The sequence below is a fragment of the Podarcis pityusensis genome, assembly GCF_964106645.2.
Source record: "Podarcis pityusensis genome assembly, chromosome: 5".
NCBI lineage: Eukaryota > Metazoa > Chordata > Lepidosauria > Squamata > Lacertidae > Podarcis > Podarcis pityusensis.
Genome location: NC_138032.1, coordinates 73,163,180 through 73,187,027, shown reverse-complemented (window position 1 = coordinate 73,187,027; position 23,848 = coordinate 73,163,180). Strand labels below are relative to the sequence as shown.

The 23,848-nt window shown below is 40.9% G+C and overlaps 2 long non-coding RNA genes across 22 annotated transcripts in view; one reads left to right on the top strand and one right to left on the bottom strand.

Annotated features, from left to right (window-relative positions):
- Positions 1-23,848, top strand: part of LOC308476927 — an 808,687-nt gene that overhangs the window by 367,281 nt on the left and 417,558 nt on the right. The window lies entirely within an intron of this gene.
- Positions 130-11,445, bottom strand: LOC308476723. 2 transcript variants are annotated; one of them, XR_013986072.1, is made up of 3 exons: positions 11,381-11,445; positions 1,843-1,896; positions 130-344 (listed from the first exon to the last, which is right to left on the bottom strand). It is a non-coding gene; the product is annotated as an uncharacterized lncRNA (long non-coding RNA). The 2 variants fall into 2 exon arrangements; XR_013986073.1 differs by lacking the exon at positions 1,843-1,896 and having other exon boundaries at positions 11,381-11,444.

The window sequence follows — 23,848 nt, the reverse complement described above, 5'->3', positions numbered from 1 at the left end:
ATTTCTGCCAGATGAAAGTGATAATGATGATGAATATTTCTGTTGATGCTACTGATACATCGGCGCATCTAAGCTCACTTCCACACTGTATGAATATCTAATTGAAAATACATGACTTGTAACACAGACTTGTTGACTTGGACACAATTTTAATCGTCTTCATTCACTTTAGGATTTCTGCTTTCTAATTTTAAAGGAATAGCATATCTGGTGAAAGTTTCTTGGTGGAAGTTTTGCTATAAGGCGCTTGACTTTATCTTGGTAAATGCATTTTATGCTTTTGACCTGAAGGACTTGATTTTTTTGTGTCCTCAGCTGAAACTGCCCAGCATTGCCTTGGAATTCTAAGAAATGAGAGAGAGAGAGAGAGAGAGAGAGAGAGAGAGAATGAGTTACGAAAGGTAAAGGTAAAGGGACCGCTGACCATTAGGTCCAGTCGTGACTGACTCTGGGGTTGCGGCGCTCATCTCGCTTTATTGGCTGAGGGAGCCGGCGTACAGCTTCCGGGTCATGTGGCCAGCATGACTAAGCCGCTTCTGGTGAACCAGAGCAGCGCACAGAAATGCCGTTTACCTTCCCGCCGGAGCGGTACCTGTTTATGTGCTTGCACTGTGACGTGCTTTCGAACTGCTAGGTTGGCAGAAGCAGGGACCGAGCAACGGGAGCTCACCCTGTCGCGGGGATTCGAACCACCAACCTTCTAATCAGCAAGTCCTACCTAGGCTCTGTGGTTTAACCCACAGTGCCACCCGCATCCCTGAGTTATGAAAGGATAGTGTAATTTGTTAATTTTAGGCTGTGCACAGTTTTCGCTCCTGCCAACCCAGGGGCCCAAACAGACCCAGAGAACATATGTCTTGGATCTGTTCCTGAATTTGAAAGTTGGGCCAATATTTAATTAGGGGGTTGTTGTTTTTTAATCCCAAACAGTCAGGGGGAGGGCAGGGGAAGAAGACACTGCACCTCTTTCGCCTCTCCTATGACCATATTGCAGAGAGCAGGAGGATTCAGTCCTGCTGAAGGAACATTGGGAGGTCTCACTGGAGACACAGGATATCCAAGCTGAACGCTGATAAATTCAGACATACAAAAAGAACATACAAGAGGCTACTGGCTTGTGCTTCTGCCTCTGACTGTCAGGCTGTCTTTTTTGGCGGGGGTGGGGTGGGGAGGCTGCTCTACCCAGGAATCCCAAAGAATGAAAAAGTTATTGTAAGTTCTGTTTCCCCTTTCTCCCCTTTCTATTCATTTATTTGGTTTGATTTATAAATCCTCCCTTCTCTATACAGATAGACAAATCCATTTAAACATAAAACAGCCCTTTAAAATTATTCATAGCACATCAAACGATGCAGTGGGTGAGGTACACAGTTGCAGCTGACCACTTCACTTAACTGCTTCCAAATGCCTGAATAAAAATATGCATTTTAAAATGGTACCAAAACTCATGTGAAGTTGGCACCATTTCTGAGAAGAAGGCATTCCAGAGAAGGAGTGCTACTACAGAGAAAGTTTCATGCCACTATCACACAATGCAGTTCTCCTGGTGGCTATTTGTAAGCCCAGCACTGGCTGAGACATTCCAGTTCCTGCAGTCAGATTTTACCTATCATGCTAATCTCCGCTGTATGGATAATCACTCTGTGGATCCTAAGCGGGAACAGCTGAACCAGGTGTCTTGGCTAAAACGTGTATGTGTATATATTTATTTGGCAGGCTACCCATTTGAAATAATGGAGATAGAGAATCCACTCTGACTCAATGATGAGCCAGTCTGCTGTGTTAATCTCAGTCATCCCTCCTACGTGCACTGCTTGAAAATGTAGTAAAATTTATCACCACCTTGATTATGATCTTGCGGACTTCCAGTTGGAGAATGAAAGACGTCATGTTTGTCTGGTGAATAAATAATATAGGATTTGTCAAAATGGATGAGAATTGTTAACTCATTGATACCATTCAGAGAAGGCCCAGAATGCTAACCTGCTTACCCTCACAGTCTGCTAACTAATCCTTTCTTGGCTGTGCATCTGGCTTCTGAAGTCAGGATGCTTTGCTAATGTGGTAGTTATCAAGCCTAAGGAGAACACTCTGTGGGCCTCTCTGGGAGCCGCTATGACAACTGTTGTTGATAATAGACACCAATATATTGATGAGTAAATATCCTTGTCATGCCCTCCAGTGGTAAGGAGTTTTGAACCTTACCAGTTCAAAGGTTACACAGACTCCAGTGAACACACTGGTACCAAACTCAATATCCCCATAATTCAGAAGTGCTTGCTAGTTATAGCTGTAGCACTGTGGAGACATTAGCAGTTCAGCTGAGCTCAAGGCATGGACAAGTGACAGAACCTGGGGTCTTTGAGGAGAAAGCAAAATCCTTCTTCCTCTCATCATCACCTCATAGGACATGCAAATATTCTTCTCTTCCTGGCTTGTCTGCTTTTTGAGCTTCTCCCTAGTTCTTTCCCCTAGCCAGTTCCTCTTCCTGGGATGTCCATACTCTCCTTCTTCAACCTTTCTCTCTCGAGACTATCTTGGGTATCTGGGGAGGTGCATTGGTACCTCTGCATGTGGTGACCGTTGTTGGCTTCCACTTCTAGTCTCCTGACCCCTCTTTTCCTCTGCTGTTCTCCTTCTGGTTTCAGGGACTCCCTCCACACCACTTTAGCCTCATATTCCCCACCTGCAGGTGACAACTCCCCACAGATTTGACCAGAGCTGATTTCTGATTCAGTGATGGGCACCCAGTACCAGCCACATGTACTGACATCAGCCAATAAATCCTATCCCCATGTGCTCTTGCTCTTCATTCAGTGGCAGCCATGGGAAGAGTCCTTCACCTACTGGGAAGGCTGACAGCACTCCACGGCCTACCTCTGTAGTCATATTTGCTTTGACATCCCAAACTAGAAATGAGATAAGAACTCTCTGAAAACAGCCATGTGAAACCCAGAACAATTACTCCTGTCAGAAGGCAATCATGTCTGGTGGTTGACCTGGTATAATATCCACAAATGGTCAAAGTCCTGGTCAGTGTTTCACTACTGGACGTTGTCATCAGCAGTGCAATTTTGTTATGAATCTAGCATTTCTCATATCTGTGTGGAGGAAAAAGAGCTCTCAAGCTGGTTGGGAAAAAATGAAGTAGTGGTCTCTGAGACAGGCAAAACAGGCCTCTTCCCTGGACAATACCTAAGAAGATATTCAAAATAAAAAAAAATCCTTCCAGTAGCACCTTTAAGACCAACTAAGTTAGTTCTTAACTAACTTAACTTAAGAAGATATTGTTTGGGTAGGGAAAAACTTGCCTCTTGCGCCCAAGAGGGTGCCATAAACTTAACAAAAACTTGCATAAACACCCTCAGAACTGAAAAAAAGATAACTGGAAATCTTCTGAAGTGGAAATATTTAAGGAGACTGCTTTTGAAGGATCAACAGATGCCACAGTGATCTTAATCCTGGCACCACTACTGTCCCTCTAGGATGCAACACTCTTTAATCATTGATTCCTCTTGCAATGAGTCACTTCAGGCTTAAAAGGGTTGAATATTGCCATTCTTGAGGGTCCTATAATTTACCATTTAGTGTCTTTGAGACACCTTGCTTTAGCCTTCTGCAGCTGTGAGAACAATGAAATGACTGGCTGGCATTAGGGACAGAAACCTAATGCTTGTAAATACAGTAAAACTGCCTTTGGGCAATTTGGCAACTGCAAGGCATAGCATTGGAGGTGGTCTTCTGTTCCCACTTATCAGATATTGTCTGAGGTAATTTCTGCTCAAGGTGCTTATTTTGAAGCCAGGAATTGCACTGTATATTTGTGTGACTTCATGAACCACTCTTGTTTCTTTTATTCAAGAAGGTTGATGAGGAAAATGCTAACATGTTGATAGTATACAGATGTACGGTTTGCTTTCTTTTAATGGAAATGTACCCTCGCCTACATGGGCCAAGCCCCTGCCTGAAAGAGTGCCTCTCTGAAGTAAAATTACTGCTGAAGTAAAATTCAAACCATGTCACAAAAGCTCAGATACGAGCCACACCAGAAACCTTCTGTCTGTTAGTCAGGGCTGCCCAGGTTGCTCATAGGAAACCACTGTTGGTGCACACCCTATCTCTCAGCCAAGAGGAGGCACTTCTCAAAAGTAAAGACTGCCAAACCAGTGAAGTAGTTCAAATTGTTACTTTTTCTTGATTAAAAAACAACACTGAATCTATGTGCCCACTGATGTGCAAACAGACACAGCTGTGCTGCTTTGCTTGTCTGAATTATTAGTTTAATAATCATGGAAATGACTCCTAAAAACTGAATAGATTTCTTGTTTGTTTGTTTTTTTAAATAATAATTATTGCAACCATTGGTGCAAGAAAATGTTTCTCCTGCTACAATCTCCTGTTCTTCTGTCACAATTAATCGATTTTCAACTGTAGATGCATACTTTATTAATGTTGTTGATGTGGAAGCACTTGTTAGTGCTATTAAAAAATATTTATAGGTACAGACAGTACCCAAGAACTTACTGCACTTGCTAATTTAAACCAGTAGGCAGCTTAATTTGACAGGTATTAATCTGGGATGCCAAATGGTCACTCAGCGAAAATGTTGGGTTCGGAAGCCAATGAAACTGCTCAGAATCACCTTCCCCATTTAAAGCTATGCTTAAAATAGTTACAGACTCTTGGATGTGCAAATTAGCATTTTGTCTTGATGCAAAAACTACTTTGCTGGTAAGGCTGCAATCCTAAACAAATTTACTTGGGAGTAAGGCCCAATGAGCACAGTGGGATCGATATACAGTACTAAGTAATCAATCACATATTAGATCAGGCTTGTCGAACTGCTATAGTCATACATATCGCAGCCACGCAGTTAACTACATCTGGCTGAAAGTTTCTCTGTCTCCAGAACACAATCCAGCTCCAATAAAATCAGTTGCCATTGTACCTGTGTGTTGTTATAGTTAGGCTGCTTAAGCCCACAACTTTAAAGGGAAAAAATAGCCCACCAAAGCAGGCACAAGGATTACGGAAACTGCTTTTGCCACTTTAGAATGATGCTTGCATTACAAATGTAGAATAATAATAATAATAATAATAATAATAATTTGTTTGTTTGTTTGTTTGTTTGTTGTACCCTGCCCATCTGGCTGGGTTTCCCCAGCCACTCTGGGCCGTTTCCAACAAAGTGTTAAAATACTTTATTAAAAAAAAAAAGACCTATGACTCTCATTCAGAAACAAATGTTGTGCTTAGGTCCCATCTGATGCCCTTTTAAATGTGATATGGGAGGAAGGGATTACAGTCGTCCCTTGGTTGTCGAACTTAATCCATTCCGGGAGTCCGTTTGACTCCTGAAATGGTTCAAAAACCAAGGCGCAGCTTCCAGTTGACTGCAGGAACCTCCTGCACTCAATCAGAAGCCGCACAGGACTTTCGGCTTCTGAAAAACGTTCTCATACCAGTACACTCATTTCTGGCTTTGCAACATTCAGGAGCCAAAACGTCCGAGTACCAAGGTACAATTGTATTGGTTTGTTCTTCTTAGCTTTACAATATATTTGTGGTTTTTATATTGTAATTTTATGTTGTGAACCACCCTGAGATCTGTGGATGAAGGGTGATATACAACCAACAACAACAACACTAATAAGGGTTGAGTGAGTTAATAACAACTTAGTTATTATTATTATTATTATTATTATTATTATTATTATTTATTATTTATACCCCACCCATCTGGCTGGGTTTCCCCAGCCACTCTGGGCGGCTCCCAACCGGATATGAAAAACACAATACAGCATTAAACATTAAAAACTTCCCTAAACAGGGCTACCTTCAGATGTCTTTTAAAAGTAAGATAGTTGCTTATTTCCTTGACATCTGATGGGAGGGCGTTCCACAGGGCGGGTGCCTACTGAGAAGGCCCTCTGTCGGGTTCCCTGTAACCTCGCAATGAGGGAACCGCCAGAAGGCCCTTGACGCTAGACCTCAGTGTCCAGATGGGGGTGGAGACACTTCTTCAGGTATACAGGACTGAGGTCATTTAGGGCTTTAAAGGTCAGCACCGACACTTTGAATTGTGCTCAGAAACATACTGGGAACCAATGTAGTTACCTTGTCTCATTGATTTTATTTGGACTCAGGTGTGGGTAAGACTGTGCACACTTATGTTCTGAACTCCATTGAATGGCATACTTCAAAGTTAACATCCATAAGTTTAGCCTGTACCTTTCTGGGTTCAGAGCTCCCTGTTTATAACTCCCACAAATATATTTTTTTTGGTAATGCTATCCTAAATTTTCATCCATCTCTCAAGAGAGGACTTTCTGAAATGAGTTTCTAGTCTCAGATGAGACCTTGCAGTTTTTCCTTTGACCTTAAATAATTGAACACTTTAGATGTTTTTGATGGAGCTTTAAACATTCAATACATTTTAACTAGTCTTGAAATGTGTCATATTTTACTTTCATACTCTTCCATCTGTGGTCAGAGGTCATGTCTGAAGATAAAACTGTATCGTCATTTCAATGCATTTTAATATAGCTTTTAAGATTCAGGTGTGTGGGGTTTTTTTTAAAACAGGGTATCAGTTGCTATTGGAGTGAATTAAAACAGGGGAAATATTTCTAAACTTGCTATACCAGCAAAAAAAGAAAATAAGGGGGGAAAGCAACAGCACATATGTACATAATGCTATACCAGTGTAACATTACAAAGCATATTATAAAGCATAGGGTGGCAAACAACATAATGGCAGCAATGTCTGTTTGTTTGTTTGTTTGTTTGTTGGATATTTCTCGCCCACCCTTCATCAAACCATCCCAGGGTCAGATTACAGTCCAATTAAACAAACAATAAACAACTATTTTACTTTTAAAAGACAACTGAAGGCAGCCCTCTTTAGGGAAGTTTTTAATGTTTGATGCTGTACTGTTTTTAATATTCAGTTGGAAGCCGCCCAGAGTGGCTGGGGAAACCCAGCCAGATGGGCGGGGTATAAATAATAAATTATTATTATTATAAACAATTTCAATTAAACTGAGAACAGTTATATCTCAGTTATAAAACCTGCATGGAGCCCTCAATGAGTTTTCATTGCATCAGCTAGCTAACGTCACACAGAAATTAATATTCCACAAACTGCCTGGGCAAACAGGTATTCTATCTGGTGCTGAAACAGGAACATTTAGCGGCAGCAATTGTATATGCAAGAGGAGGGCATCCCATAGTCAGGCCACTACCATAGAGAGGGCCTGAGCCTGTGTCACCATACAGTGCTCTTCCCCTGGTGATGGAATAACAAGGAGAGCCTCCTAGCACTTTAAAAAAAGAGTGCATATAGATAGAACATACAAAACAATGATGTTATACAACAGTATGCAATATAAAGATGTAAGAGTTCTATTGTTCTGGATCAGTTGTTCATCATTCCCACTCTTTCTAAGCACCTACAGATCGTGATGTCTCAAAAGAAAATAGTACTTCCTTAGAAACTGAGGTGAATAACCTGAAGTAAATGATGTTTTCAGGGGCAAGTCCCCAGGTCCTCTCTGTTCAAAGCTACGAGCGAAATTTCTTCACTTTCCTGAGCCGTGTTTCTGATCATAGGGATCAATGCAATGCAACAAAGTGATGTGTTTCATGACACTTTTGGAAATAAGGTTAAGTTTGAGTTGGGGGTGGGGGGTTGGTCACCAAATTTTAGATGCGACACCTCTTCATCCATTTTGAGTTCAAGTTCTTGCCCTATTGCCATAGCTGTCAAGTGTCCCTTATTTGGCGGGACAGTCCCTTATCCCAGCGCCATGTCCCGCTGCTGTCCCTTATTGATGATGTCCCTTAAATTTCCCGGGTTTCAAAGGAAGCAGCTCCTCTCCCTCCCTCCCTGCCGGCCAGGGAGGAGGGAGGCTCCAACTGTGTTGCTTGGCTGTGTTGCTCACCCAATAAGGAGTCTAAGAACGACTGGAGGGTGGAGCTTGCATGCCTTGTGCCGATCAAATCGGCCACATTGCTTGGGGACTTGCCTTTGCTCAGCGCTTCCCAGCGTAGAGGTGACGGTGGTTTTCCTTGCTGCATCCCCTTTGCCGGGTTCTGCACTGTGGGAATCACCACTTGAGACTTTGTTTGGCTGCTGGGTGACTAAAATCCCTTATTTTGGCTGCTGATCCCTTATTTTTGAGGCTGCTGGTCCCTTATTTTCAAATCTGTAAGTTGACAGCTATGCCCTATTGCATGAAAAGACTCTATATTTGCCTCCGTACCAGTCATACTGCTCCTGGAGTTCTTCCAACTGCCCCCCACCCAGCTATACAAAAACCACAGTAAGGACCAAGGACCTGATATGTAGCACTGGTGTCCCTAATTTAGGACAGGCAATGTGGCTGGTGCTTACTGGAATGGAGCTGTGTGGGTTCACTAGCAGGGGTGCTGCACTAGTGTGACCATGTAGCTCTGACCCCACCCAGCACCATAGCAATGGTGCAGTTAAGCATGTGTTCATTGAATTGCAAGTTTTTGGATAATGCTGACACAATCACGTAACTACTTTGGGATGCAACAACAAATGTGGGATGGATGTTTGAGCTAAATCAAAACTATTTCTTGAAGTTGCATGCTGAGGAGGAAGAAACAGAGGAAGGACTTGAGAAAGAGGGATCAAGGTGGGGGGCGTTAGTCTCTGTAGTCTTATACTATAAGCTGTAACAATACCCAATCCACAATACATCTCCCCCCCCCAAAGCCCTCCAAAACAGGGTTGCAAGGGAAATTAGCTAGCTGTACTGAGTGAATTTTACCTTCACCTCTTTAGCTGACCTGGATACACAGTATGTTGTGGCCTTGCAAGCATCAACTTTATCCAGCTCAGTGAATTTTATGTTCAACTCTGTCCCCAGGCATTTAAAAAAACTAACTTGTTACAAAGCTCAGATTAAATCACTGCAGGCAAAAATATAGAAAGCTTGCGGCAACTGAGACAACACAAAATGGCTTCCAGAGAAATGAGGGTAGTGTAATATTAATGGTATTTGTCTTGGGTAGGAGAAGGTGAGATATATGTATACGTGAGTGTGTGTAAGAGAAGGGTATTTATTTCTTTTTTTATGCATACCAAATGCCAGGTTAAGTAATTGGGGCCCTCTTTGCATATTATTGTTTGGGTTACAAACCACCCTGACAAATAAGTGTGTACATAATATTGAAGTCAATTGACTACTTTCTGTAGCACTGGAGTCTAGCATAGCCTGAGAACTGGATTGGGGAATAAAGAAGCACAGAGTTGAAGTCAGGAAGAAAGAAGCTGACTGCCCTAGGTCAAATAAAGCTCCAGGAAACACAAGGAGTGTTAAAACCCTGTAGAATCTAAGATACAGCAGCCACCTCATTTGAAACCAGTTCAGGAGAGGAAATAGGAAGGAAGAACCAGCTGCACAAATATAAGAGGAGAGACGACACCTGGCTTACCAGTAGTACATGTGAAAAGGATCTAGGGGTCTTAGTGACTCAAGCTTAACATGAGTCACTGTGTGATGCAGCAGCAAAAAACAAACAAAACTGATGCTATTCTAGATGGCATCAACATAAGTATAGTGTCCCCATCAAGGGAAGTGATAGTACTGCTCTGTTCTGCTCTGCCTTGGTCAGACCACACCTGGAGTGCTGTGTCCAGTTCTGGGTGCCCAATTTAAGAAGGATATTGACAAGCTGGAATATGTGCAGAGGAGGGTGACCAAGATGATCAAGGGTCTGGAACCAAGCCTTATGAGGAACAGTGGAGAGATTCGGGTATGTTTAGCCTGGTAAAGAGAAGACTGAGAGGATATATGATAGCCATCTTCAAATATCCAAAGGGCTGTCACATAGAGGATGAAGCAAGCTTGTCTTCTCCTGCTCTGGAAGCTAGAACCTGAACCAATGGCTTCAAGTTACGAGAAAGGGGATTCTGACTAAACATCAGGAAGAACTTTCTGACAGGAAGAGCTGTTTGGCAATGGACCAGACTGCCACAAGAGGTGGTGGGTGGACTCTCCTTCCTTAGAGGTTTTTAAGCAGAGGTTGAATGGCCATCTGTCATGGATGCTTTAGCTGAGATACCTGCATTGCATGGGGTTGGACTAGATGACCCTCGGGTCCCTTCCAACGCTTCGATTCTATGATTCTATGATAATCACACTGCAAGTTTCACTACAGTATGACTATAAACTTAGTACATGTTAAAAATGCTATAATATTAATAAATGTTGATGACATGATATTGTAGAGTCTCAGGAACTGTCAGTTTACACTAGGGAAAAGGACAATATGAACTGATCTCATTTCAATACTAGGGAATGTGTGCTATTGAATTTCATTATAGTTGCTTTATTTGTTATTTTGAAATTGCTAATATCTCCAGGGCAAGTGAACACATCTAGAAAATGAGTTATGAATAAACAAAATTGCACACTGTACACTTAATTATTACCTGCATTGCACTAATGGTCAAAAGTTTAAAACTTAAAATTTGTAATATAGTAGTCAACATTCTTTGTGGTTGTGATTCTGCTCCTCAGTCTTCATATTTTCAGGGAGTGAATTGTATAGAAATAAATGAGACATACTTCTGAGCAAAACTGCAATCCCAAACACATTTCCCTAGAAGTAATTTCCATTGAAATCAACAAGGACTTGTGTTTTAAGGCTCTCTCTGGTAAAGAGCACTGGAGAAATAAAAACATCAGCTCAAACAGAATGGGCCAGAATGGCCCCCTCATAAATATAAATTATGCCAAAAAATGGGATGTATTAAAGATAAATAAGAACAATATTTCAGAACTTAAACCATTACAATGTTATATTTTGTTAACCCCTTCAGATTGCTTCTAGTCTATAAATGGTATTCTAGAAAAACAACCCAGAATGTTAGTTTTCAAGCTAACTAAACCAACAAATTCAGCAGACACACATACTCAGATGAGATTTATGTAGTAAGCCAAAATGTGTCAGGAAGAATAGACCAACTACTGGCAGGGGTGGACTTTGCTCTTTCAAATTTCCATGGTGCCCTGGGAGAGGCCAAAATTCAGTGCCCCCTGCCTCTTGCCTTCCGTTATGTGCGTGCAGTACAACATAGTTGTGACACCCTGTGGTGTCCATCTCAGCTTGGCGCCCAGTGCAAGGGAACTGTTTGCACTGCCCTAAATCTGCCTTTGCTTCTGGGCTATCCAAACCAACCAAATTCAAATCCGTATTTTATGGATCTGAACTACTATTGAAACATAGTTTCTGCAGACATTTTTGTGGTCCATTCCATGAATCCCATCTAGTCATGTGAAGCTGGTGTTCTGGATCACTTTTTCCAGAATAATGTTGCTTAGCTAGAATGGATAGCCGAGCTTACCTGGCCTTAGGAGAGCTCACAAAGCCCGTGCCTCTGCCTTGCCTCTCTCTGCCTGGATCTCGGGGGTGGGGACTAGATAGACAGTCACTCAGTGAGCTCACAATGACTTGCTCACTGACATCTTGAGCAGTTCACAGTGAAGTCTCTCTAACCTTGTTTTACTCTGTAAAGCTCTAAACCACATGGACCGAAAGCACCTTGGGGATTACCTGATTCCTCATGATCACTGAGACCCTCCAGTGGGGCACTTCTGGTGGTTCCCAATTCCCCTGAGGTTCAGTTGGCCATAACTAGGGACCAAGCCTTTAGCAGGCCTTGCCCTGTGAAACTCACTGCTGATAGAGCTTCAAGCAGGAGCCAACCCTCCTTTTCCTGAGATGTCACTCTTCCAAACACTTCTTTGTCTAGACAGGTCTTTACAACATGCTTTCTAAACATGGAGCTTTGGTTGATTTCATACTTACATGTTATGTGCAATCTTTCTGTATTTTTATGAAACTGCAGGTGATGACTTCGTAATTAAGTAAGTAAGTAAGTAAGTAAGTAACTCCCAGGAATCACCCCCTGTCCCTTTCTAAGTGGCCTGGACCTGGTAGATCAGTTTCAATTGAATATAATGGTCAGACCTGGCATCTGGATCTCTGCAGAAGTCCCAGGGGGTGGTTGGTCTGTCGCACGTAGTAAGGACTCCAGGAGTCCGGGCAGTATATTGGAAGCATCCTACTTGGAAGTTGGTGTTGTGTGCTGTTTGTCTGGAATACCAGTTATTTCCCAGGATGCTTATGCAAGCATGGTTTCTGTGGAGGTTTGGTGGCTTACTGCATGAATCTCAAATTCTCATACATGTACTGTTAATTTTGAGGATCAGTGTAGCTTAGAGGTTGGTGTTCTGAGCCATTCTGGTTTGGTTCCAGCCTTTACACCATTCAATTTTCAATCTATATGCTCCCTACAAAGGCAGGTTAATATGAGAGACATTTGTGTGAAAGGAGAAGGAAGGCCAAAACACCTGACCTGTTTATTTCTACATGTTTCTGTTTTACTAGGGATTCAGTGAATATGAAATATATAGGCAACTTAGAAGTCTGTAGTCAAACGCCTGGCTGGAGAAGCTTATTTATTTAAGATATTTATGTACCACTTTTCAAACAGACCTCACAAAGCAGTTCACAAAAGGGCATTACAGCAATAAGGATCAGTTTAAAAAGAGAGAGAAAAAGAAAATGTTACAATAGAAGGTGAAAACAATTGTTTAGAACAAGCTATAATGGCTTCCTTAGCATCCTGCCCAGGTCAGGATGCCCCTGTGGTAATGGCTGGAAGAAGGAAGAGGAACCACCACGGACATCTGGATTGTGGCAGCTCACCTGAATGATTTATTTCTTCTCCCTTCCCCTCAAGGCAAAATAGTCTTTATTGATTTTAAATCAATACAGAAAAAAATATAACTGTTCAGGTTGAAGCTGCAAGCCCTATTGACTACAGTGGCTGATAATAAGGCACCTGCTTTACAGTATTGTTATCTTATGTATTTTTACTTGGAAATAAATCTCACTTGAGGGCGGATTCCCTTAATGCTCCCCATCAGTGGAAATCCTCACAAGGATTCTGCTTTCCTAACAGGGTCACCCCCCCTCTCCTCCCTCCATGCCCCCCCCCAAATTGGCTTGGTGGGTGGTCAGAAGAACCCCTGGAACAACATGCAGGGGGACGAGGGGAGATCATTCGATCTGGCAAGCTGCAGTGCTTGTGCAGATGGAATGTTTGTAACAGAGCAATGTTGAATTCCTCCCACTGTATTTAATGGGTCTTATTCCCAGCAAAGTCGAAATTAGTGCCATTTACATCCCGGTGCAGCTATGGTTTATTTGGATGTATTTCAGTGGGACCTACTTCCAATTACACATATTTGGGAGTGCAGGCCTAAAGGGGGTGAACTTTGTTTGGACCAAGCTCAGTGTGGTTATCAAACATTCCTCAACTACTTATATAGGCTTCAGGGTTATTAAAATAAGAGAGGCACATGTAGTTTTGAGGTCATGTTTTTCTTTAATTCTCACATGAAGGCCCCTCTCTTTCACTATAACATATAGGAAGGTTTTGTTTAATTATTGAAAATCTTAATATTTTAATCCTCTGAAGTAGCCAGCTCTAGAGAGGGAATTGGTCGTGAAACTCTAACTTTCATTATGGATCTGCCAATATCCCAGCATAGTAATGTGCCATTGATTTTGCTATTATGGCCGATTACCTGCTTCAGCTAAGGGGTAAAAGGTTCATGGATTAATTCAGCCATATATTTTCCCTTTAGTATTGTGTATAAGACATGCACAGACATGAGATGTATGTAAATAGACTATTATGGGAAAATATCTACTTAGTGTACATTTTAAAAAGCACCCTTCCGCAGTCTTCCTCCATGAAATATTTTGTTTGGTTTAATGATAAAGCTGATGAAACATTGATCCCGTGTTCTTTTCTGAAGTCTTGAAGAAATTATTGTTAATCAGTGTAATGGAGATATCATGAATCCCTTGAATATAAGCTTGGTTATTGTCAAAATCATGGTCTGAAGTCTACCATACTTAATTAGAAGCCATTTTATGAAAATTATGTATAAGGTAGCATATATTATCCCAATAACCTTCAGATTTGACTCCAAGACCTTCCAGATTCTATGTGCAAAGTTGTGGCCCTCAAATTATTGGTTTGCTTGAAGAAGGGGTAGCTGGCCAAACTGAGGTGTTTGTGAGTGGCTTCCACCAGTTATTTGTCGATTATCAGAGTCAATGGTCTCAGGTAATGAGTATGCCAGACAGCGAATTGGAGTTTGCCAGACAGTGAATTGGAGTTTGCCAGGGCTCCTGCTTGCCTCACTCTTAGCTTGGGTGACCAACCACCCAGATCCCTAATGGGGCAAGGCTCTTTGCTGCCCCCTCCACTTCCACTTTCCTCCCTGCTTCACTCTAGAAATATCTAAATTTTAAGCTATCTTGCACCAGGTCTTGATTACTTTAGCCAGAACTTACTGTCATATTTGGATAGAGGAGATTAACCCATGGAATGTTTTATACCATCAATATTTTATCCATCTTTCAGCAGACTGATAGTTCCTATAGATTAAGCTACAAAGAAAATATACTCAGAAGTGAGTGTACTTAGGATTGCTTCCTTAAAAACATAATTTTAATTTTACATATTGTAATCCTTAATTAGAATAATAACTTTGTAAAGTATACAGTTTGGGGGTTTTCCCCCTCCCCCCTTTACTTTCCCTTCAACATGGGTGCTGTTTCTCTTTCTCTCTTTCTCTCTTTTATTTACGTCACACCATGTTTAGTGCACATAAAATTATGCACGTTTTAACTTTCAATAAAGATGTCTGAAAAAATAATTTTAAAAGGAATTGCTTCTTTAAAAGCATGAAACCTTTGGTGGCAAGCATCAGATTGCATTTGTAAATCACACTTGAGTGAGACTTTGTTGTTGTTGTTGTTGTAAATCCCAGTATAGTAGGCAGAACCAATTCAGAGTGGGAGGTGGGAGGGCTATTTGGCCTGCTTCTTCGGGCTCAAAGGGGCCTCAGATTTAGACACTTGTTAGTGTTTGTTTTGTTTTGTTTTTTACATTTGATAAGCTTCACGACTTGTTTTTATGCACATTGGATCAAAATGTAAAACACACACTCAGTTTAGTGCTTCAGATTTAAACTATTAAGAGATGTGGTTTGGAAGAATTCATTGTTGTGGTTGCTAACTGATAGATTTTATCATATTAAAGAGTTTTAAATGTTCATAAATATTAATAAAAATGTATCTGTTCTGAGGGCACAGACTTAGACTGTGATGATTGTGCCCTCTCAGACAAACTGATTATACAAACAAACCACTCACTCTTTTACATGGTGCCTTACACGAAAACAGTATTGCCATTTTTAATATTAATTATGGCTAGTGGCCTCAAAAGCTGGAAGTGGCCCAGCCTTTGCACCTGGGGTCAAATTGCAGACGCAAAGGTTCACCATACCCACAGGTCTCTTTTTACATTTGTTAATTTCCTGACCCAGATGTGAGGCTGGGATCCCCACAGAAGCTCAGGTGTTTGGCTCCAAATACTCTTTTTAGAACCACCACCCCACAGATGAAGTTCTAGCATTTTTTAAAAGAAGCCACTTTTGACAGGTGTACAAAACATCAAACAGATAACAATGGTGGTGGTGACTGATTTTTTTAAAAATAAAATCTACTGGGTGATGTGTATTTTGGGGAGGAACTCATAGTCTATCCAAGACTCAATTGCCACAGTCCATCCCAAATACTTTATTAGGGATAAAACCAGACTATCACAATTGTTCTTGCAAGTATGGCTGCCAAAATTAGATCAGTGTTCATGGGAGAGCTGTAATTTAGTTCATGTCAACATGACATGCCTTCAGGCACCTTGCTGCTCTGGTTCAGCGAAGTATGTGATTTTCCAGATGGTTATACTGTGATATTTAGTTTTTATAGTGAACATGTGATTGGTTTCTATGTCTGTTTTATGGCTAGCTGTTAAACTGACCTGACCATTGCCAGAAGGTGCTATGTAGCTGCAGTAGTTAAAGCCTCTTTTATTAGCTCTCTTGATACCATGGACAAACAGATCGAAGCTACCTGCTTGAATACAAACAGCATACCCATCCTTTGGTGATAAATTCATCACAACTTTTCCGTTATTGGCAACTCCTGCTGTTCCATTCTGAAATGACTGCTTTGTATAAACAACCTGTTGCATGATAATGGCAATTATTATTTGAAAAGCAGTCATGAAAAATTGAGTCCCCAAAGAGTATCAACAGATCTCGCTAGATTTTTGAATACATCTAGGCTTAGGTCTCCTCCTCCTGCAGGGATGCAGAATTTCCTTTGGATGCATGCAATTTGTGAAGCAGCGTGAAGCTGAAAAGGCAGACGTTGTGCAAATCATTATATGAACCCATTTCCTACTACTGAGGAGTGATACATTTTAGGGCAAAGGGTGGAACAATGTTATCTTCTCCCTAGAGTTGAACATGTTTATAATCGAAACAGGACTTTTGTGCTTGCTTCCTGACTGACATATCTTCCTCCACCTTTTGGCCCTAAGACTGAATATTATTATGGTTTCAGATTCTTTGGCAATGACAGTTGACTTGAAATTTACTATAAACCTGTGGCCTCTTCTCCCACTGTACTCTTTTGCGACCTCAGGGCTGGAGTTAAATAGCACTTCACCTTGCCATCTCTCTCTAAGAAAGGTGATAGGGTTAATAGAGCAGAATAAATTCAAATGTGCCCTTGATAGTGTATTAAAAGGCTGGCTGGGATGCTCTGGCTTCTCCTGCCTCTGACAAACAGCCAAACACAACCTTTTCTGGTACCTGCAAGGATTTGTGCATATCCAGTGGGATATTCCTTTGAAAAGCAGGCCATTCCACCCAACCTATATCACAAATTGGTTTTGAAACTCCTTTCAGCTTAAAAAGGTGGCTTCCGTGCAACACAGGGAGGAATCTGGCCTTTGCTTCTCTGTCATGAACAATCGGTATAGCTGAAAAATTAGTTTGGATAGGCTCTACTAATCTGAGGTCCGGGGAAAGCATGTTAGAGAACTGATCTAGTTTACTTCACAATCATCAGTTTCTCCAAAGCTGTCAGCTGAGTAATGTGTAAATGTTTTATGGGGAGATTCTGCCTAAAGCCATGGTGGTGGACTTATTGACATTTGATTCCTCCTCTTTTACAAAGTACTTCTTTGCAGACTGGATAATTAACTTACGGAACTTGTTGCTGCGAAGAGTGGTGGAAGTTACTCAGGTTCGGCACTTTCATAAGACAAGCTGAGACCATTATTTCAGGCAATAGGTGCAAGGAAGCAGTGAAACCTCCCCTGGGTCCCTTCTTACTTGCTTCACCCTTGCTGCTGCTGCTACTGTTACCACTAACCAATCTCTCAACAAAGCTCTCTGCCTCTTCTGCCTCCCTCTGAGGAAGGCTTCTTGTTCTGAATTAGCTGGTCCAGGGGACACGGTGGATGCTTTTCACAACCAGAATGCCTCACTCTGAAGAAGGATGCCCGTGGCTCTCCCTCAGAGCAAGGCAATGAGAAGGGTGGGGGGAGAGAGAGACCATCAGTGTTTGGCTGGCTCCTGTGTGTGATCCAGTAAGGCTGCCCTTTAGGTGGAATTTTAAAATATCTTTAGGAGTAAGTGATCCAGTACACACAATCGTATCACAGCTTCTTGGAGCCATTGTGGCCCTTATAGCTTTTATGCACAGTGCTTAATTCCTATGGTCCTACACGAACTTGCACGTTGGGGCTTTTAAAGCAGTAAGAACAGTGATATATTACATGGTCATAAGAACAAACCATGATTTCAGGTCAACTGTGCTCTACAGCCATTCTTCTGCAGTAGCAATGCCAATGTATATTGTCTTTATTTTTTAGAAAACAAAACAAAACAAAACAAAACACAAAACTCATGTCAGTGGGAATGGGATAAACATCCTTAGCAGTTATTAATTTGCTTTCTGGTGTGAAAACCATAAATACAATCTTGAATTAATGAATAACCCTTTCTCCATTACCACAGAAGAGTAACTAAAGAGTTCATTTTCTTATGGAGCTGCTTTAAAAAAACAACAACAGCAACAACAACACAACACAACATAATATTTAGATCCATATGGGAGGTTTGTTTCTACATGGTAGCTTTGCAGGCAGGCATCGGCGATAGAAATTTTAGCCAATGCTGCAGTGTCAGGTTTGGACAACTAAGTATATGTATGTGGCTCTGGGTGGAAATGTACATTGTTATTCACATCAAAAGTCACATTCAGCTGTTTCAGTAGAGCCAACGTGAACCTTGTTGTGTGGATGAGGAGATGCATTCAGATCTGAATCTGCATAATCTAGACATTTTGGGGCTGCTTCCATTTGGCCCCCTCTCTTTCCTGTTTGTTGCACGGCTCTGACTTCTTTTTATTCTGGCAGCCATTTGGTATGGCCTGCCAGGTTGAAGATTCTTTTGTGGCATCCCTCTGGTTTTTTAGATTGCTTTTATCAGCTGCACCTGCCTCTGTTTTCACTTGCTGTTTATTTTGCTGCTGTTGTTTTATGTTGGATTTTATTGGATTTTTAAACTATTGTAAGCCACCCACATCGCAAATGCAGTGTAAGGGCAGGATATATATCTCTTGCCAATCTTTTTGTCCTAGGATGGTTTTATTGTTGCTGCTGCTATTGGTATTATTTTAATTTTATTGCAGGCCCCTTTTGAGCCATCAAACGTAAAAGCAGCAGGATATAAATTGAAATACGAAATAAATTAATTTGTCTATTCTTCTTTTTAGCCTGTGCAGTTTATGCATGATTTCCACATGTTTGGATGCTGTTGTGGGAAGCCAAGAATTAATAAACAGAATAGAGCAAATTTTCTAGAGAGGGGGTCTCCATTAAAGGTGGCTATTATTATAGCATTTTGAAGATTGGAGAACCACTGAGAATTGCCGTATTCCAATTGAGCAAATTATTCTGCACATTCACAGCTCAGTGACTGAGAAAATAGCAACAGTGCTTTAATGGCAGTATCTGTGCTCTGATAGGATTACTCGCGGCCAGCCAACATGTAAGAATTGACATTTTAATAGTAAGATTATTGTTTGGGCAATTGTACATGGATTAGCCTCGTCAAACACCCACTGACAATAGTAAAGAAATTATATAATTGTGTAGTAGGGCATTGGCATGTGCTATCATGCATTGCAACCAGCATTCAGTTTTAGAATAATTGTTCATAATGTAGCCAGATAAAATGTTGCTGTAGCTGCTGAAAAAGATACATCCAGTTGCTTTTACTGATTATCAGTCTAATCGCTGGCGTCTACGATTTGCATCACGTAATAACTAGTATTAACAAACTTTTTATCAGGGAGTCTTTCTGTCCATCTCCTAATCTCACATTCATGCTTTAGAAAAATTGGATTGTGAATTAATCTCTGAAACCATGAAGACAAATGAAGCATTATGCATGGGGATCAGATTATTAGGGCTGACACTGGCTTCTGGAGACACCCATCCAATAATTAGAGTGTCTACCATGAAAAATGTAAAGAGAGCTGGTATAATCAAATTACTTCTACACACAATTGCCACAGGAAATAACTTCCGACTCCTCAGGTTGCATATCACGTTTCTTGTAAAATGTTTTTGTGGTCCATCTCTGTCCCAATGCATGCATTGCTGAGTCAGCATGTGAGCAACTGAAATGTACCCTCCTATAGCTGGCTCCACTTGTCTTGGCAACACATGGAAGCTCTGATCCAATCAGACACCCCTCTGCTCCTCTTCCTTTCTATGTGAGCACCATTCCCAGATCTAGTTGTTGTTGCTGGCATGGGACGAAATACAATATCAAGATGCCCCATGTGACTTCAGCCTCTGTACACTATAGAGAATATGTGGAGAACCACAGTTGTTTTCCCTATAGCTACTGCACACGTCTGTTGATAATGTATGAATTTTGCGAGTTGTTTGATGGTTTGGTTTAAAAGAATAAAAGGAGAATTTCCTAAATGCCTAGATTCAGATTTGGGGCAAATACTCTCTTGGTGAGAGAACCCAAGCAGAGATTTAAAATCACAAAACATGAAGCAAAGTAAAGCATGGAAATATAGGCTTTTAGACCTTTAAAATATCCCATTTTAATTTGCTTCCCAAGCTTCCTCTGACTTCCCTTTTAGCATAGAAAGGACTACACAGTTTGCTAAGTTAAAAATTGTTTACTTACAAACTCCTCAAAGGTCATATTTATAAGCAGTCAGAAAACGCAGGCAGCCAAATTACCAATTATTGCAAAAAATGGTAAAAATGTTTCTAAATTGTTGGTCTAGAAACACAAAAATGGCTTGTAAGCCATGCACGCAGTCTGAGCCTGGAGCAACCAGGTTCTAACCTCCATTACACGTGAAGTTCACATGGTAGATGAAGTGTTTCTAAATTACTTGTACAGAAACACAAAGATGGCGGGCTTAAGCCATGCAGCCATCTTGGCTTGGAGCAATCAGTCCAGATGTCCTTCCTGGTTCATTAAATGTTCCTGGTCTATTAAATCATTAAATTTTGGAAAAGAGAGAGAGAAGAAACAAAGTGACGACTTCCAAGATGAGGGGGCATGCTGCGTGACCTAGCTAAGTCTAGGAAAACAGCTTACTCTATGGTTTTAACTCCTTCCTGCATGAACTAGAGCTAAGCATGCTGGTTGTATGCTGATTTATCCCACAAATTATGCCTCTACATTGGTAAAATGTGTAAAGAAGAAGATTAGGGGAGGTCAGATCTTCCTGTGAACTAGGTCTTGTAGTCCACATAAGTCGTGAGCCTTTACTGTTCTTCTACTACAATTTTATATTTACAAAGCTTGTATTAATGTTTAGGGCATTCACCTCATTACTCATTTTGGCATAAGCTTCTTTGGGGCCAAGAGAGGGAAGCATTATGCTATTCAATGGAGCAGCTACTTTAGTCAGAAGTGGTTTTATAATTTTGTTCTAGTGTCACTTGTGGATGTTCTTGGACTGAGGCCAGGCCCTTTTATAAGACCCTAAGACTCCAGGGCTGAAAGTTCATTTGAGAACTTCCTTTCTTCTCATTGCACCCTGTGCCAATGTCATTTTGTCTGAGGGGGAAAAAATTCCTAGATTTGACAACAGCATTTAATACAGCAGCATACTAATATCATCAGCTGACAAACAAGGTCGCCATGACAACCAAGAATTTAATTCCGGTGAACAACCAGAAGAAGCCAAGTATCTTGCCCTTTTTGTTCATATTTTGACTGGCAGCATCAGCATCATATGTATTAATTTAAATTCTTTGAGTGCCATTCTTTGTCACCCAGCCACACACAAGAGGAAGAGACTTGTGTGAAACCAAAGCTTTATGGATAAGTTTTTTAAAAAGCGTCTCAGTCCCCAGTCCCCCCCCCCCAAATGCCCAGTTAATACTGAGCATGCCTAGTGGGAGCAGAATGTTGGGTGACTGTTGAGGTGAAAATAGAATCCCCAAGAGAGAGAAGAATGGAGTGCAATATCCCGGAATGGGGCATTTTGTTGCAGGTCACAATTGTTTTCCCTGTTGGAACTAAAGTTCACTGCAAGAACAGACCATTGTCTTTTACTTTCTTTTTGTCTCTCGATAGCAATAGTATTTTTCGTGACAGAGAAATATGATAAATACGGAAATAATTCTTTAGTATACTTGAAAACCCATGTACCTTTTGGAATATTAAATTTTACCACAACGTTGTTCTGGAGGAGTATGTGGACTTGATAACAGAAATTATTTTTAAAGGCAATAGCCTTTTATATGGCTGGTTAGCAGAGCGCACATAAGGCTGTTTTATTGTAATAAACTATATTATAATGGCAAATAAATTATACTATAGTCACTGTGCTTTGTTTTGACATTTAGCAGATGTCGTCCTTCTAGAAAGAATAATGGATGGAACAAATTTCCACTTAAATTGATGCAAAATTGATATAATCTAACTATTAACAATTTGTCATAAAACCAAAACTATGAATTGCATTTTAAAGCTTGTCATAATATTTCTGTAACTAGGTTGATTACAGGGTAGGCATTGGGGACTTGAGGCACAAGTCAAATTTCATATAAATGATGTTTCATAAAATGTTTCTGCTCCTTTTAATGCAGTTGGGAATCATTAAGAATATATTTGTTCTTATTAAAAACTGCTTTCTGATGGTAATTCCAGTTCATTCCAAAAGCATAATTTACAGCTCTGAATATACTAAATTCACTACTTTTTGTTTGTAATGGAAAATTTACTTAGTGTTTTCATAGGGAAGGAACTTCCTTCTACCACCAGTGAAGATGAGCCAACACTACCTATTCCTTCCTTCTTTCTTTTCCTTCCATCCTTCCTTCCTATATGCTCTTCAAAAACTAAAAACTCCTGTCCCACAGCAAGTATAAACATTTGTGAAATGTTTAATTGTTCTGTTCATTGCTTTTTCCTGACCAAACTTTCATCATATTCACGTAATTAGATCTGGCTCCATAGCATAATGATGACTGTAGTCTATGCATTGGGAACCTCAAGGCTGGGTTACTGCAATGTGTTCTAAGAGGGGCTGCCTTTGGACCTGGTCTAGAAACTCTAGCCTGGTGCAGAATGTGGCAGCCAGACTGCTAGTGGGGGCACATAACTGACAGCATATGAGATGCACCGGCTGCCCATTTAGTACTGAGCCAAGTTCAAGGTCCTTGTGCTAATTGACAAAGCCCTGAACAACTTTAACAATTTTAAATCTTAGGTCCAGGGTACGTTAGGGACCACCTAAACCCTTATATCCTAGTTTGACCACAGATCCTATGTAAGAGCATCCCAGTCACCCCCCCCCCCAAGTTAATGAGGCTCATTTGACATTGACATGAACTTGAGCCTAGTCCTGTGGAATGTTCTTATCAATAGAGATTCAGCTGGCATCCTCAATTTTAACCTTTAAACATTTGCTGAAAATGTTTCTGTGGCACCTGACTTATGCAGACAATTAAGGAAACATTTTCTGCTGATGATCCGTCATTTTAAATCCTCATGCGGTTTTAATTATGTATATATATAATTGTTGTACGCTGGTTAAAATTGTGGCATACACATATTTTTATAAATAAATAAGATAATTAAAATGTCACTCTGTTCACTGTGTCATCCCTGACAGGACATGCTCGTGTGTGTGACTGATCTAGAAACAGAAAAGAAGCAGCTAACAGACAGAAAACAGCACTAAGGCAGTCAGGGGAGCAATGGGGCCAGTGAGAGAAGAGAGAGAAAATAGGGTGCATTTTTGCACAGTCGTTTTTTGAGGGGGGGGTGTGGATTTTACAACAGAACATTTGCTATTTCCTAAATCAAAACTGGAGATAATTCAGTACAGCGCCCCCTGCCACAAGCACAAGGAAATGTTGGTAGGGAAGGTGGAATCTCTTGCACTCAGCTGCTGCTCCATTGAGTAAGTGCAGCAAGTAGATTTCCAAAAGGTAAAGCAAAGGGAGTGCCAGACCCCCAAAGGTTTCTATGACGAGCTTTTACAAGCAACAGCCTTAACTTCTATTACTAGGGTTGCGTGTTTGTATCTGTTTAATGGATAGGTGAATCCACTGAACGTGAGTAGACTGAATAAGCACTGGCTGATCTGTCAGTACCAGTTCTAATCAGAAAGGCAGGCTGAGAGTGAAGAATAAATTTATTGTTTGAGGCTATCTAAGTCCTGGTGGTTTACTGTAGAAGACAATGTAGAACCTGGTGGTTTACTGTAGAAGACTGAAAGATGCCATTTCTTTCTACCAATAAGTGATACTTTTGATTCTTTACATTATAAATTCCCAAATTTAATCTTGGATTTAAGCAATTTAACTGTCAGAGCAACC